Genomic DNA, 12,979 nt, shown 5'->3' with positions numbered 1-12,979 from the left:
ATGAGGTTCACAAGGAATCTCAGCGAGCTAATAAAATACCAAAAATAGTCAGTTTGTCTATCTGTCTGTCTTTCTTTAATCAATTCAATTCCTTCTCCTAACACAAAGGAGAAACTTTCCCAATCATTAGCAATAAACACAATCACAATGACACAGAGAAGGTTCCTGTAGAGTACTACAGATATGTAGGGTGTTTAAACACTTCCCTATGTATAACCGACCCCCCGGACTCCAGAATTTCTAGTCTAGGTGAAATCCCCACACTTAGCAAACTCCTAGGGTTTAGTTGAGATCTTTTTTCCCCTTTCCTACTCGTAGGACAAATAGGAAAGTTCGTGTGATATCGTAGGAAGAACTGAAACAAAATTCCTCCCACCACGGGCGCAGTCTCCTTCCAAATTTCGCGTGAAGGGTCTAGCGTGCCGTCCTCCCAAGTGAAACGGGGAGGTAAAAAAAAACGACACCACAGAAAAATGGCGACTCTGCTGGGGATATAAGTGTTAAAAACCTTGGTTTTTCATCCAAACCAATGGTTGACCTGTTGCTGGTCCAGCCCCAATGAGGAATTAGGGATGCCAAATTCCCCCTCAAACAAGAGAGGTCCTGCCTAACCTCTGTGTCATATCATGTGTTTGCTGCATATATATTTGTTTATTTTGTTTATTTTGTATCGGGAAAGGGCTTGATTCCCCCTTGTGGTGAGAAATCCTATACCCGGATCTGAGTGCAACATAAGATAGGATGGAGGATGTCTTCCCGGTGAAGACCCTCTAATCTTGGTTTCCAAGTCTACTCTTGGGATTTGCCTGGCTGGTTATGATTAATTGCGCCACTGCATTCCGAGACTGATTTGTACCAGGAGGACCTAGAAACACATTAACCCCACTTAAAACCTTTTTTAGGACGTAGAGCGGTGATTACAAAAGTAATTGTCACGCAGATACTACACTCAGAGAAAACTCTCTTATAGATACCAATCAACGTATCTTTAAGGTTGAGCAAAAACTCTGAGACCCCTAGAACCCGTTCTACAGGTACAAAAATCCTTATCCTTAGTTTACCATAGGGGCGGGGTTTGCGTTTTGACTTCATGACCACTATACCCTTCAACGCCATGTTTGTTTAAAACTCTTGTGTGTGCATTCATGCATTCATGCATCATTCATTAATAACAACTAAAAACTAAAAAAAAAAAAAGAGTCTTTTTCGAGTCGTTTTTCAAGGAAACTAAATAACGATCGTTTTGAACTTCATAGAAAGAGAGAAACGGAGAAAGGACTTAAGGATCTATACCATGGATTACGGAAGAAAGAGAGCTAGGAAATACACCTTCAAGATTCCCCAGGTCGAGGAACTGGGAAAGCTCGTAAAACTGGTGGTCAACCCCCAGGCTTTCAAGGAGAAGTATGGAAAACTTCTGCCTTTGCTCAATACCAACATTGTGGATGGAATCCTTCCCACATTGGTACAGTTTTACGATCCAACGTATCAGTGCTTCACCTTTCCAGATTATCAGCTCATGCCTACATTGGAGGAGTACTCTCGTCTGATTGGAATACCCGTGTACGCGCAAGATCCGTACTCTGGTTTGGAAAAGAATCCTGACGACATTATCATTGCTGCAACTACTCCTTTGAACGTAGTCGACATCAGAACTCCTATGGTGAGTAGAGGAGGAATTCAAGGATTGCCCTCCAAATTCCTGTTTGATCAAGCTCGGTACTTCGTCAGCATCCAAGATATGAGCGCTTTTGAGGAAATCTTGGCTTTGCTTATCTACGGATTGTTTTTGTTTCCAAACATTAACGATTTCGTCGACATCAACGCAATTAAGATCTTCTTAATTGGAAATCCAGTTCCAACCTTGCTTGCGGATGCTTATCACTCTGTGCATTCAAGAAACCTGCAGCGAGGAGGATTAATCACATGCTGCGTACCGTTGTTATACGAATGGTTCGTTTCGCACCTGCCAAAGTCTAGCACTTTCTGGAATATGAAGGATGGCCTTTACTGGTCACAGAAAATCACGTCCCTCACTCATACGGACATTGAGTGGTGTAGTCCTGACAACGACGAAACCAAGATCATCTTCAGTTACGGAAGTTTTCCCAACATACCCCTTATTGGAACTAAGGGAGGAATCAGTTACAATCCAGCTTTAGCCCGTCGTCAATACGGCTATCCCATGAAAAATATACCAAGTAACATCCAATTGGAAGGTCTGTTCTTCAAGAACATCAACGATCATGGAAACATGCTGAAGAAGGAAATTGTCCAAGCCTGGCGTCTTGTACACAGTAAAGGGAGAAGATTGTTAGGAAAACATCTTTGCATCTCCCTGGATCCTTACCTTCAATGGTTACGCGTCAGAGCATTCAAGCTCAGGATGCCATATCAACATCAAGAACCTATTCCCCTAAGGGAACCAATTTACCTTTTCTCCACCGATGTTGAAAAACTGCAAGAGGCATTAAACAAGGTATGCCAAGAAAGGAATGCTTGGAGGAACAAGTATCGAATTGTCAACACGGAAAATGTTGAGATTCAGAACATCCTAACAAGTATCGAAGGATGAGTTACTTGAAGTACTCGATCGACGAGTGACACAATCATCACTTTCTCATCATATCCCTCCTGCTTCCTGGATCATCGATCAGCTCACGTCAGAGAACGCTCAGCTCAAGAAACAGAAGAAGATGTTAGAACGTGAAGTCGGCTCTTCGTCATAATTTTAGAGTCCTTTCTCTCAGTTTCTCTGTATTTCCCTTTTCAAAGTGTGTAAAAATGGCGTTTTCGCTTAATTAATAAAAGTTTGATGTTTCATAACGTAATTATGGTGTTTCCTTGAAAAATATTAACTTAATTGCATATCATGCATCGCTTTAGTTGTACGCACTGACACGAGAATTGTCGCGGATCTAATAGTCACTTTCCTTTCTCCAGAAAGAGAGGAGGAGAAGGAGGTGAACCAAGACTTTCAAGCTGTCTCATCCATACAACACTCGTTCAAGTCGCAAGAAAAGAATGGAAGACTTTGAGCAAGAGAATGAAGAACTCAGAGAAGAAATTAATACTCTCAAAGGTACTGTTGAAAGACTCAATAGTATGGTAGAAGCCCTGGTAGTTGCGCAGAATCGACCAACGCCAGAAGAACCGCAAAGGACTGTGGTTTCCGAGATTGTTTCTACTCCCATTCCTCAGTATACCATGCCGCCTGATCGACCTTGGGGCATGCCGTATAACTTTACTCCAGAAGGGTACATACCTCCAGCTTCTGAAGCTCCAAAAGTCACCATGGATATGCGTCCACCGGAGGGTTACAAACCTTTGGAAATTGAAGTTCCAAGAGCAACGGCAATGGGTTTCGCACAACAGAACGTTGAGATACCAAGATCTGCTGTCATGGCTTCTCCACGACCAATTATGCATACTTTTCCCCCGCAGGGCGGACAAGTATATCATCACGCTCCAAGTGAGGATGCTGGCGTGTATGAAAGATTGGACGAGTTCCAAGAACAGTTTCTGCAAATGCAGAAGGAACTCAAGACTCTTCGAGGACAAGATTTATTTGGAAAGAATGCTGCAGACCTCTGTCTGGTTCTAAATGTTAAGATTCCTCACAAAATCAAAGTACCAGATTTCGAGAAGTACAAAGGGAATTCATGCCCACAAAGTCATCTTGTGATGTACGCTCGAAGAATGTCAACTCAGACTGATAATCAACAATTGCTCATTCATTATTTTCAAGACAGCCTGACTGGTGCTGCACTCAAATGGTACATGAACTTGGACAGTTCAGAGATTCATACTTTTCGAGACCTCGGAGAGGCCTTCGTCAAACAGTATAAGTACAATCTGGATATGGCTCCCGACAGAGATCAACTCCGGGCCATGACTCAAAAGGATAGAGAAAGCTTCAAGGAATACGCTCAGAGATGGCGTGAAGTTGCTGCTCAAATTTGTCCACCACTTGAAGAGAAAGAAATGACAAAAATCTATCTCAAAACTTTGAGTCCATTTTACTACGGACGAATGGTTGCAAGTGCACCAAGTGACTTTACCGAGATGGTAAACATGGGTGTGCGTTTAGAAGAAGCAGTTCGGGAAGGACGCTTGAACAAAGAACCAGAATCTTCTATTGGTCCAAGGAAGTATGGAAGTTCTTTCCAGAAGAAAAAGGATCAAGATGTCAGCAATGTCTTGCACAAAATCAAGAAGAAGTTCCAACCTCAAGTTGCAGCAATAACTCCGGTTGTTAACTCAGCGCCAGCTTATCAACCTCAAGTCCCGCAACAACAAATTCAACAAAGGTCGCAGCAACCTCAACAGCAGGTTCGACCTCCAAATTACAACAATCGGGCTCCAAGGTATCCTGCCTTTGACCCCATACCAATGCCGTATGCAGAATTGTTTCCAACATTACTGGCAAAAGGACTCATTCAGACCAGAAGTCCTCCAAATCCTACAAACAGTTCCTCACCATGGTATAAGGCTGACCAATCTTGTCCCTATCATCAGGGGGCACCAGGTCACAATATTGAGAACTATTTCTCTTTCAAGGTTGACGTCCAACGATTAGTGAAGAGCGGAATGCTATCCTTCAAAGATACTAATCCAAACGTCCAAGCAAATCCTTTGCCGCAGCATAAAGAAGCTTCAGTGAATTTGATAGATCAGCACCCTAATGTCATTCAAATCTACGACATTCGTCAGATAGGGGAAAATCTTGTCAAGATGCACGCGAAACAAGCTGGGTACGGTCATGTACCACCTCACAACTACTTCACATGTGATATTTGTCCAAAGAATAATCAAGGATGTGCCGTAGTTTAAGCCGCATTACAAGAACAAATGGACTTGGGATGGATTCAACATATCCGAGTCAGAAATGAACATGACATCAACATGGTTCAAGGATGTCCAGGAGAATACAAAATCTACAAAGTTGAAGATCTCGAAGGATCGGTAGTCAGGTTCCATAAAACTTTAAATGGACTTGCCTACTTTGGAACGGATTTCCATCCTTACAGTAGATGTGAAATCTGTCGAAGAAATTCACGAGGATTTTTGCGTGTTCGCAACGATATTCAAAAGCTGATGGATGACAATACCATTACTGTTCTTGCCAACAGAGAAGATGACGAAGTCTTTACCGTATCTCCTCAAATTAATCAAGTTGAACCAATGCAAGTTAAGTATGATAGCAGGAAGACATCACTTGCTCCACTAGTCATCTACTTACCAGGTCCTGTACCGTATGAGTCCAGCAAGGCTATACCATACAAGTACGACGCTACATTCATTGAAAATGGTAAGGAAATACCATTACCATCTGTTGTCAACATTGCTGATGTTAGTCGAGTCACCAGAAGTGGACGAGTCTTCAACAGAACAACATAAAATGTGGAGAAACCTTCGGAGGAAGAACCACATAGGCAAGACAATCATCCGACCAATGCTGTTCAAGCAAAAGAAAATGATGAGATCTTGAAGTTAATCCAGAGGAGTGAATACAACATTGTAGATCAATTACTACATACTCCATCTAGGATTTCTGTCCTTTCCCTGCTATTGAGTTCTGAAGCTCATAGGGAAGCTCTACAGAAAGTTTTGGAACAAGCTTTCGTAGAACCAAGTGTTACTATAAGCCAATTCAACAACATCGTTGCCAACATCTCCGCCGGAACTAACCTAAGTTTCTGTGACGAAGATCTTCCTGAAGAAGGAGTGGACCACAATCTTCCACTTCACATCTCAGTTGGCTGCATGGGTGATATACTCACAGGAGTCCTAATAGACAATGGATCCTCTCTCAACGTAATGCCTAAATCCACATTATCAAGATTATCTTTCGAAGATTACCCATTGAGAAAAAGTCATGTCATCGTCAAAGCATTTGATGGATCAAGAAAGTCAGTTTTCGAAGAAGTGGATCTTCCCATAACTATTGGACCTCAGACGTTCAAGATCACTTTCCAAGTTATGGATATCCCAGCACAATACAGTTGTTTGCTAGGTCGCCCATGGATTCATGAGGCTGGGGCAATTACTTCAACACTTCATCAGAAACTGAAGTTCATAAGAAATGACAAATTGGTAACCGTATGTGGAGAACGAGCTCTGATCGTCAGCAACCTGTCATCATTCTCCGACATAGAACCAAAAGAAGTTGTTGGAACTAAATTCCAAGCACTTTCCTTGGACAAGGAAAAAGGAAAGGAGAAAGCAGCGTCTATCTCTTCATACAAAGATGCAATCCAAGTTATAAAGGATGGCACTACCAGTGGTTGGGGGCACATTAATATTCCTACCAACAACAAGAACAGAACAGGAATTGGATTCTTTCCGACATCATCAAAAGCTATCCCAGGGATTGAGGTAGTTCTCCCTATTCAAGAAACTTTCTGCAGTGGAGGTTTTCTTCAACCTGTTCAATAAACAGTCAATACCATCGGTACGGAAAACACCGATGAAGAGGAATGGTTATCCTATCTTAACAAAGCAGGATACATCTCCCTACCAGAGTCTGATTCACCTTGTTGTTATCCGACTAAAGGATCTGAAAGTAAGACTCAACCAAGCAGTGATGAAGTTATTAACAGCTTCACCACCAGAAGTCATGGTTCATCAGAAGAAGTTCCTCCTATCCCCAAAGAGACTTGGGATACATTAGGAGAACCAAGCGGAAAATTCGACTACATGGTGAAATACTCCGCTCCTGAAAGTTCAAGAATCTCTCTTGAAGATATTGTTCCAACTGGATGGAACAGTGATTTTGAGTACCTCTCTCAGCCAAAAGAGATGTATAACCCTTGCTATTCATCATCATCGACTGGTGAAATCATCATTGAGGATTATATCCCCAAGTCACCTTCCGAGGCTACGGATCTAGAGTTCACATATCTAGTCAATGCCATCTTGGGAGAAGAGCAAGACCAAATTACAGAAGAGGATGATCTCGAAAGTGTCTCCGACAACGAGTCTTTCCATTCAGAAGATTGGAAGTTTCCTCAAAAGAAAAACCAACATACTCCACTTGGAAATGGATATGCTCACACCGCTCAGTCTGCTGAAGTAGAAGAAGATCGTCTGAGTGTTGCAAAGACAGTGGTTGGTAAATCAAGACCTACCACAGGCCAGCTTAAGCCTAAGGTTCCAGATTACTTAGTGCACAATGGGGTTCGCCACTACTGGACAGCTGTTGAAGTTTCAACTGTTGTTCGCACTCCTAAGTAGGAACTTTCACCGCTATTTTGTCCTCTCACCATAGCCCAGGGTGAAGAGATGTTTCATAGGGCTTTGCATTTTACTATTTCTTAGGAAAATGTTCCTCTTTGATTCGCCCAAAGCAATAGAGTTTTGTTTTATAGGGTCTTTGTTTCAAGAAATGACTGTTAATAAACAAAAATGTCATTCTGTTCCTTCGTTAAGTTTTCCTTTTTCTTTTTTCAGAAATTGGTAATCCTAAAAAACGCCTTTAAAAAACATAAAAAAATTATTAACTGCATACACCGAGTCTTCCCTCGTTGTCTAAATAAAACTTATCACACATATGCAGATTAATCATAAAATACCCCGTTGAAACGTGCGACCGTATGACTTCTCCAAGCTTTGTGTTCCCTGTGTTCGAGGCAGAGGAAGAAGAAGACGAAGAAATATCAAAGGAAATTTCACGGTTACTTCAACAAAAGTAAGAGGCCATTCAGCCATACAATGAGCCTCTAGAGATCATTAACCTTGGTTCCGATGGAAACAGAAAAGAGGTTAAGATTGGAGCTTCGCTCAGTTCAGAGATCAGAGAGAGTTTGATACAGCTGCTCAAAGAATTCTCAGATGTCTTTGCTTGGTCTTATCAAGATATGCCAGGGTTAGATACCAGTATAGTGGAACATCACTTGCCATTAAAAGCAGAATGCCCTCCGGTCAAGAAAAAATTGAGAAGAACTCATCCGGAGATGGCCATGAAAATCAAAGAGGAAGTTCAAAAGCAGATCAACGCAGGTTTCCTCGTCACTTAAGAATACCCTCAGTGGTTAGCTAACATTGTTCCCGTTCCTAAGAAAGACGGAAAAGTCCGCATGTGCGTCGACTACAGAGATTTGAACAAAGCTAGCCCTAAGGATGATTTTCCTTTACCACATATTGATATGTTGGTAGACAGTACAGCAAAATCCAAAGTTTTCTCGTTCATGGACGGATTTTCAGGATACAACCAAATCAAAATGGCACCTGAAGACATGGAGAAAAAAGCTTTCATCACCCCCTGGGGCACGTTCTGCTATCGTGTTATGCCTTTTGGACTAAAGAACGCAGGGGCAACTTATCAAAGGGCCATGACTACGCTTTTCCACGACATGATGCATAAAGAAGTGGAAGTCTATGTGGACGACATGATTGCCAAATCAGAAAATGAAGAAGATCACAAACAGAATCTGACAAAGTTATTTCAACGCTTACGGAAGTTTTAGCTTCGCCTGAACCCCAACAAGTGCACCTTTGGTGTCTACTCCGGAAAACTCCTTGGTTTCATTGTCAACAAACGAGGAATTGAAGTAGATCCAGACAAAGTCAAGGCAATTCAAGAAATGCCTTCACCCAGAACCGAGAAACAAGTTAGAGGATTTCTTGGACGTCTGAATTACATTTCGAGATTCATATATCTCATGACTGCAACTTGCGTTCCTATTTTCAAACTTCTACGGAAAAATCAAAGTTGCGTCTGGACAGACGATTGTCAGAAAGCGTTCGACAGCATTAAGGAATATCTGCTCGAACCACCCATCCTGTCTCCTCCAGTGGAAGGAAGACCTTTGATAATGTACTTAACCGTCTTAGAAGATTCCATGGGTTGTGTCCTTGGACAGCAAGACGAGACGAAAAGAAAAGAGCATGCCATCTACTACCTGAGCAAGAAATTCACTGACTGTGAATCCCGCTACTCCATGCTCGAGAAGACGTGTTGTGCTTTGGCCTGGGCTGCCAAGCGTCTCCTCCAGTACATGATTCGACATACTACTTGTTTGATCTCTCATATGGATCCAATCAAGTACATCTTTGAGAAGCCTGCTTTAACCGGGAGGATTGCCCGCTGGCAGATGTTGTTATCAGAATATGACATTGAGTATCACGCACAGAAAGCCATGAAAGGAAGTATTCTAGCTGAGCACCTGGCTCACCACCCACTTAATGGTCATGAATCAACCAGTTACGACTTTCCGGACGAGGACGTCATGTACCTCAAGATGAAAGATTACGACGAGCCACTACCAGACGAAGGACCTGAGATAGGATCCTAGTGGGGCTTAATCTTTGACGGAGCTGTCAATACTTATGGACGAGGAATTGGGGCAATCATTGTTACACCTCAGGGTACCCATATTCCATTTACTGCCAGATTAACTTTCAAGTGCACAAACAATGAGGCCGAATATGAAGCTTGCATCATGGGTCTCGAAGAAGCCGTGGATCTAAGAATCAAACACTTGGATGTATATGGAGATTCTACTTTGGTCATCAATCAAATCAAAGGAGAATGGGAAACACGCCAACCAGGGCTAATTCCTTACAAAGACTACGCGAGAAGATTGTTACCATTCTTCGACAGGGTAGATTTTCATCACATTCCTCGTGAAGAAAATAATTTGGCTGATGCATTAGCCACACTCTCTTCCATGATTAGGATAAATCATTGGAATGACATTCCTCGGATCGATGTTATGCGCCTGGATAGGCCCGCTCATGTTTTCACAGTAGAAGCAATCATTGACGACAAACCGTGGTATCACGACATCAAGAACTTTCTTCAAAAGCAAGAGTACCCTCTTGGGGCGTCAAAGAAAGATAGAAAGACTTTGAGAAAGTTAGCTTGTAGATTCTTCCTGAATGAAGATGTTCTGTACAAGAGAAACTTCGACATGGTTCTGCTCAGATGCGTTGATAGAAAAGAAGCAGAAATACTCATGAGAGAAATACATGAAGGTTCCTTTGGTACTCACACCAATGGACATACCATGACAAGGAAAATAATGAGAGCAGGATATTATTGGCTGACAATGGAGTCAGATTGCTACCAGTACACAAAGAGGTGTCACAAATGTCAGATCTATGCCGATAGAATTCATGTGCCACCATCTCTTCTCAACATACTCTCTTCCCCTTGGCCTTTCTCCATGTGGGGAATCGACATGATTGGAATGATCGAGCCAAAAGCGTCCAACGGACATCGCTTCATCTTGGTAGCTATAGACTATTTCACCAAATGGGTCGAAGCAGCTTCATATGCAAACGTTACAAGACAAGTTGTCGTCAGGTTTATCAAAAATCACATCATCTGTCGCTACGGCATTCCTAGCAAGATAATCACTGACAATGGGTCAAATTTGAATAACAAAATGATGAAGGAGCTTTGTGAAGAATTCAAGATTGAGCATCACAACTCATCTCCTTACAGACCAAAGATGAATGGAGTTGTAGAAGCAGCTAACAAAAACATCAAGAAAATCGTTCAGAAGATGGTCATCACTTACAAAGATTGGCATGAAATGCTCCCGTATGCTCTTCATGGTTACCGTACATCAGTACGTACTTCGACCGGAGCAACTCCTTTCTCCCTTGTATATGGCATGGAGGCAGTCCTACTAATAGAGGTTGAGATTCCATCAATGAGAGTCTTGATGGAGGCAAAATTAACAGAAGCCGAGTGGTGTCAAAGCAGATTCGATGAATTGAACTTAATCGAAGAAAAGCGCATGACAGCTTTATGCTACGGTCAGCTATATCAACAAAGAATGAAGAAAGCTTTCGACAAAAAGGTTCGACCTCGCACAATCAAAGAAGGCGACCTTGTACTCAAAAAGATTCAATCTTTTCTGACAGATTCGAGAGGGAAATGGACTCCCAATTATGACGGCCCCTACATGGTCAAGAGAGCTTTCTCAGGAGGAGCCTTAATACTCACGACTATGGATGGAGAAGAATTCACCCGTCCTGTGAACGTCGACGCAGTCAAGAAATACTTCGCCTAAATAAAAAGAACAGCTCGCTAAGTTGAAAACTCGCAAAGAGCGGCTTAGGCAAAAAAGAGCGTCTCGGTGAATCGAAAACCCGAAAGGGCGATTCAGGCAAAAGTTAGAGACATAAAAAAAAATATTAATCAATCCCGGTAGACTTAAAACCCGAAAGGGGTAGTTTACGCAAAAGTTAGGGATATATGGCAAGTAACTGTGTTCAGGACAAACTTGATCATTCAAAATCCATAGCGGAGTATTCATCAGCAGTAGGTCATCTTCTACGAAGCACGAATACAGCGCAACTCGGAGTGGAAGGGAAAGATAACGGTCGTCACGTTTCATCGTAGCCCTTTTCCCAAAAATTTACCAATTTCCAACTTTGTAAATACTCCATGGAATCAAGCATTTGGCTGATTACCATTCCATATATAATAATTTGAGCCTTGTGCTTTTCCTTTGCAATCTAGTCTTTTTCAGTTTCTTGAAATGCATTTTAAGTTTAAACAGTCATTTTCTTGAAACAAATGTTTTCATAAAATAAAATGAATTTACTTGCAAAAATAAAGGTGAAATTTCTTTCTGAGGTTTACAAGCAATAGGAAGAATGCAAACAGTTGCTCCGAGAACGGTTGAGACTCCGAGAACCTAGATTTCCCCATGAGGTCGCTTTGCGAATATATCCCGATGACGGATCTTCACTTCAATTCATATTACTCACTTCGGACAGCGGACAACTGATAACCAGATATTCCCAACAGAGTTCGAACTACAAGAAGAAGACATCTTCTGATCAACAAGAATTCAAGTCGTATCATAGGATTTTACATCCGCGACAATTCTATTCACATTCACTTTACATTTTATGATTGTCATAATATTCATGCATACATTATAATTGCATAGTCTAGTCGAGGCTTTGATCATGTGAATGCCCGAGTCATTAAGGCATGAACTTAAGTTTCCCCTGCAAGTTCTGGAGAAACTTTTTCTTTCAAGACGACAGTTCATACACAAGGATTTCCCCAAGCAAGTCGACAAATGGTACTCTCCCTCAAAGAGATAGTTTGTTCACTTTTGGAGTTCCCCAGCCGAGATTCTCCCGCAGAGCAACACTCAACAGTCTTCTTCAGATAAGATAGTCTGTTTCGCATTTTGGAATTCCCTACAAGGCCGATGAGCGGTTCTCTTCTCCAAAAAGTGTGGATTCCTCGACATAATTGACAAGTGTTAGTTTTTCCTCCTGGAAAACAATTTGGTATTTCCCCAGCAGGGTCAAGAGATGCCACTTTTCGTCAAAGAAAATGATTCAGAATCTCCCAGCAGATCAACAAATGATCCCCAGCGAAGTCAGTGAATGGCAGTCTCTTTCAACAAAAGACAGTTCACTTACTTTTTCGAGCAAAAATAACGAATGGCAGCTTTCTTCATGAAGACAGTTTGTTTCGCTTAAAGATTCCTCAACAAAGTCAGCAAATGGCAGTCTCTTTCAGCAGAAGACAGTTTGCTCACTTTCTTTCACGACAGGGTCAACAAATGGCAATCTCTCCCAGTAGAAGACAGTTTGTTCCCCTAGCAATTGGCAAATGGCAGTCTTCCCCCCAAGGAAAGACAGTTTGTCTGTTAAATACTCAAGAAATCGACAAATGGCAGTTTCTTCAAACAGTTTGTCTGTTTCTGGGATGTTTCATCCTCTTCAGAGTTGACAAATGGCAGTTTTCCTCCTAAGAAAACAGTTTGTCTGGGATGTTTAGTTCCCCTCAGAGTCGACGAATGGCAGTTTTCCTCTTAGGAAAACAGTTTGTTGGTTCCCCGGCATCAGTCGACGAATGGCGGTTTTCACCCCGAAAACAGTTCGTCCGCCTTCAAACAAAGTCATTAGCCCCTCAAAAGAGCGCGGGTCCATATGACATTCTTTCAAAGACGTCAAGTCAAAAGGGAAGACGGTGAAGTTTCTTTACTACCATCAAATG

The sequence above is a fragment of the Vicia villosa genome, unplaced genomic scaffold, assembly GCF_029867415.1.
Source record: "Vicia villosa cultivar HV-30 ecotype Madison, WI unplaced genomic scaffold, Vvil1.0 ctg.000746F_1_1, whole genome shotgun sequence".
Lineage (NCBI taxonomy): Eukaryota > Viridiplantae > Streptophyta > Magnoliopsida > Fabales > Fabaceae > Vicia > Vicia villosa.
This window is presented reverse-complemented; position numbering follows the sequence as displayed.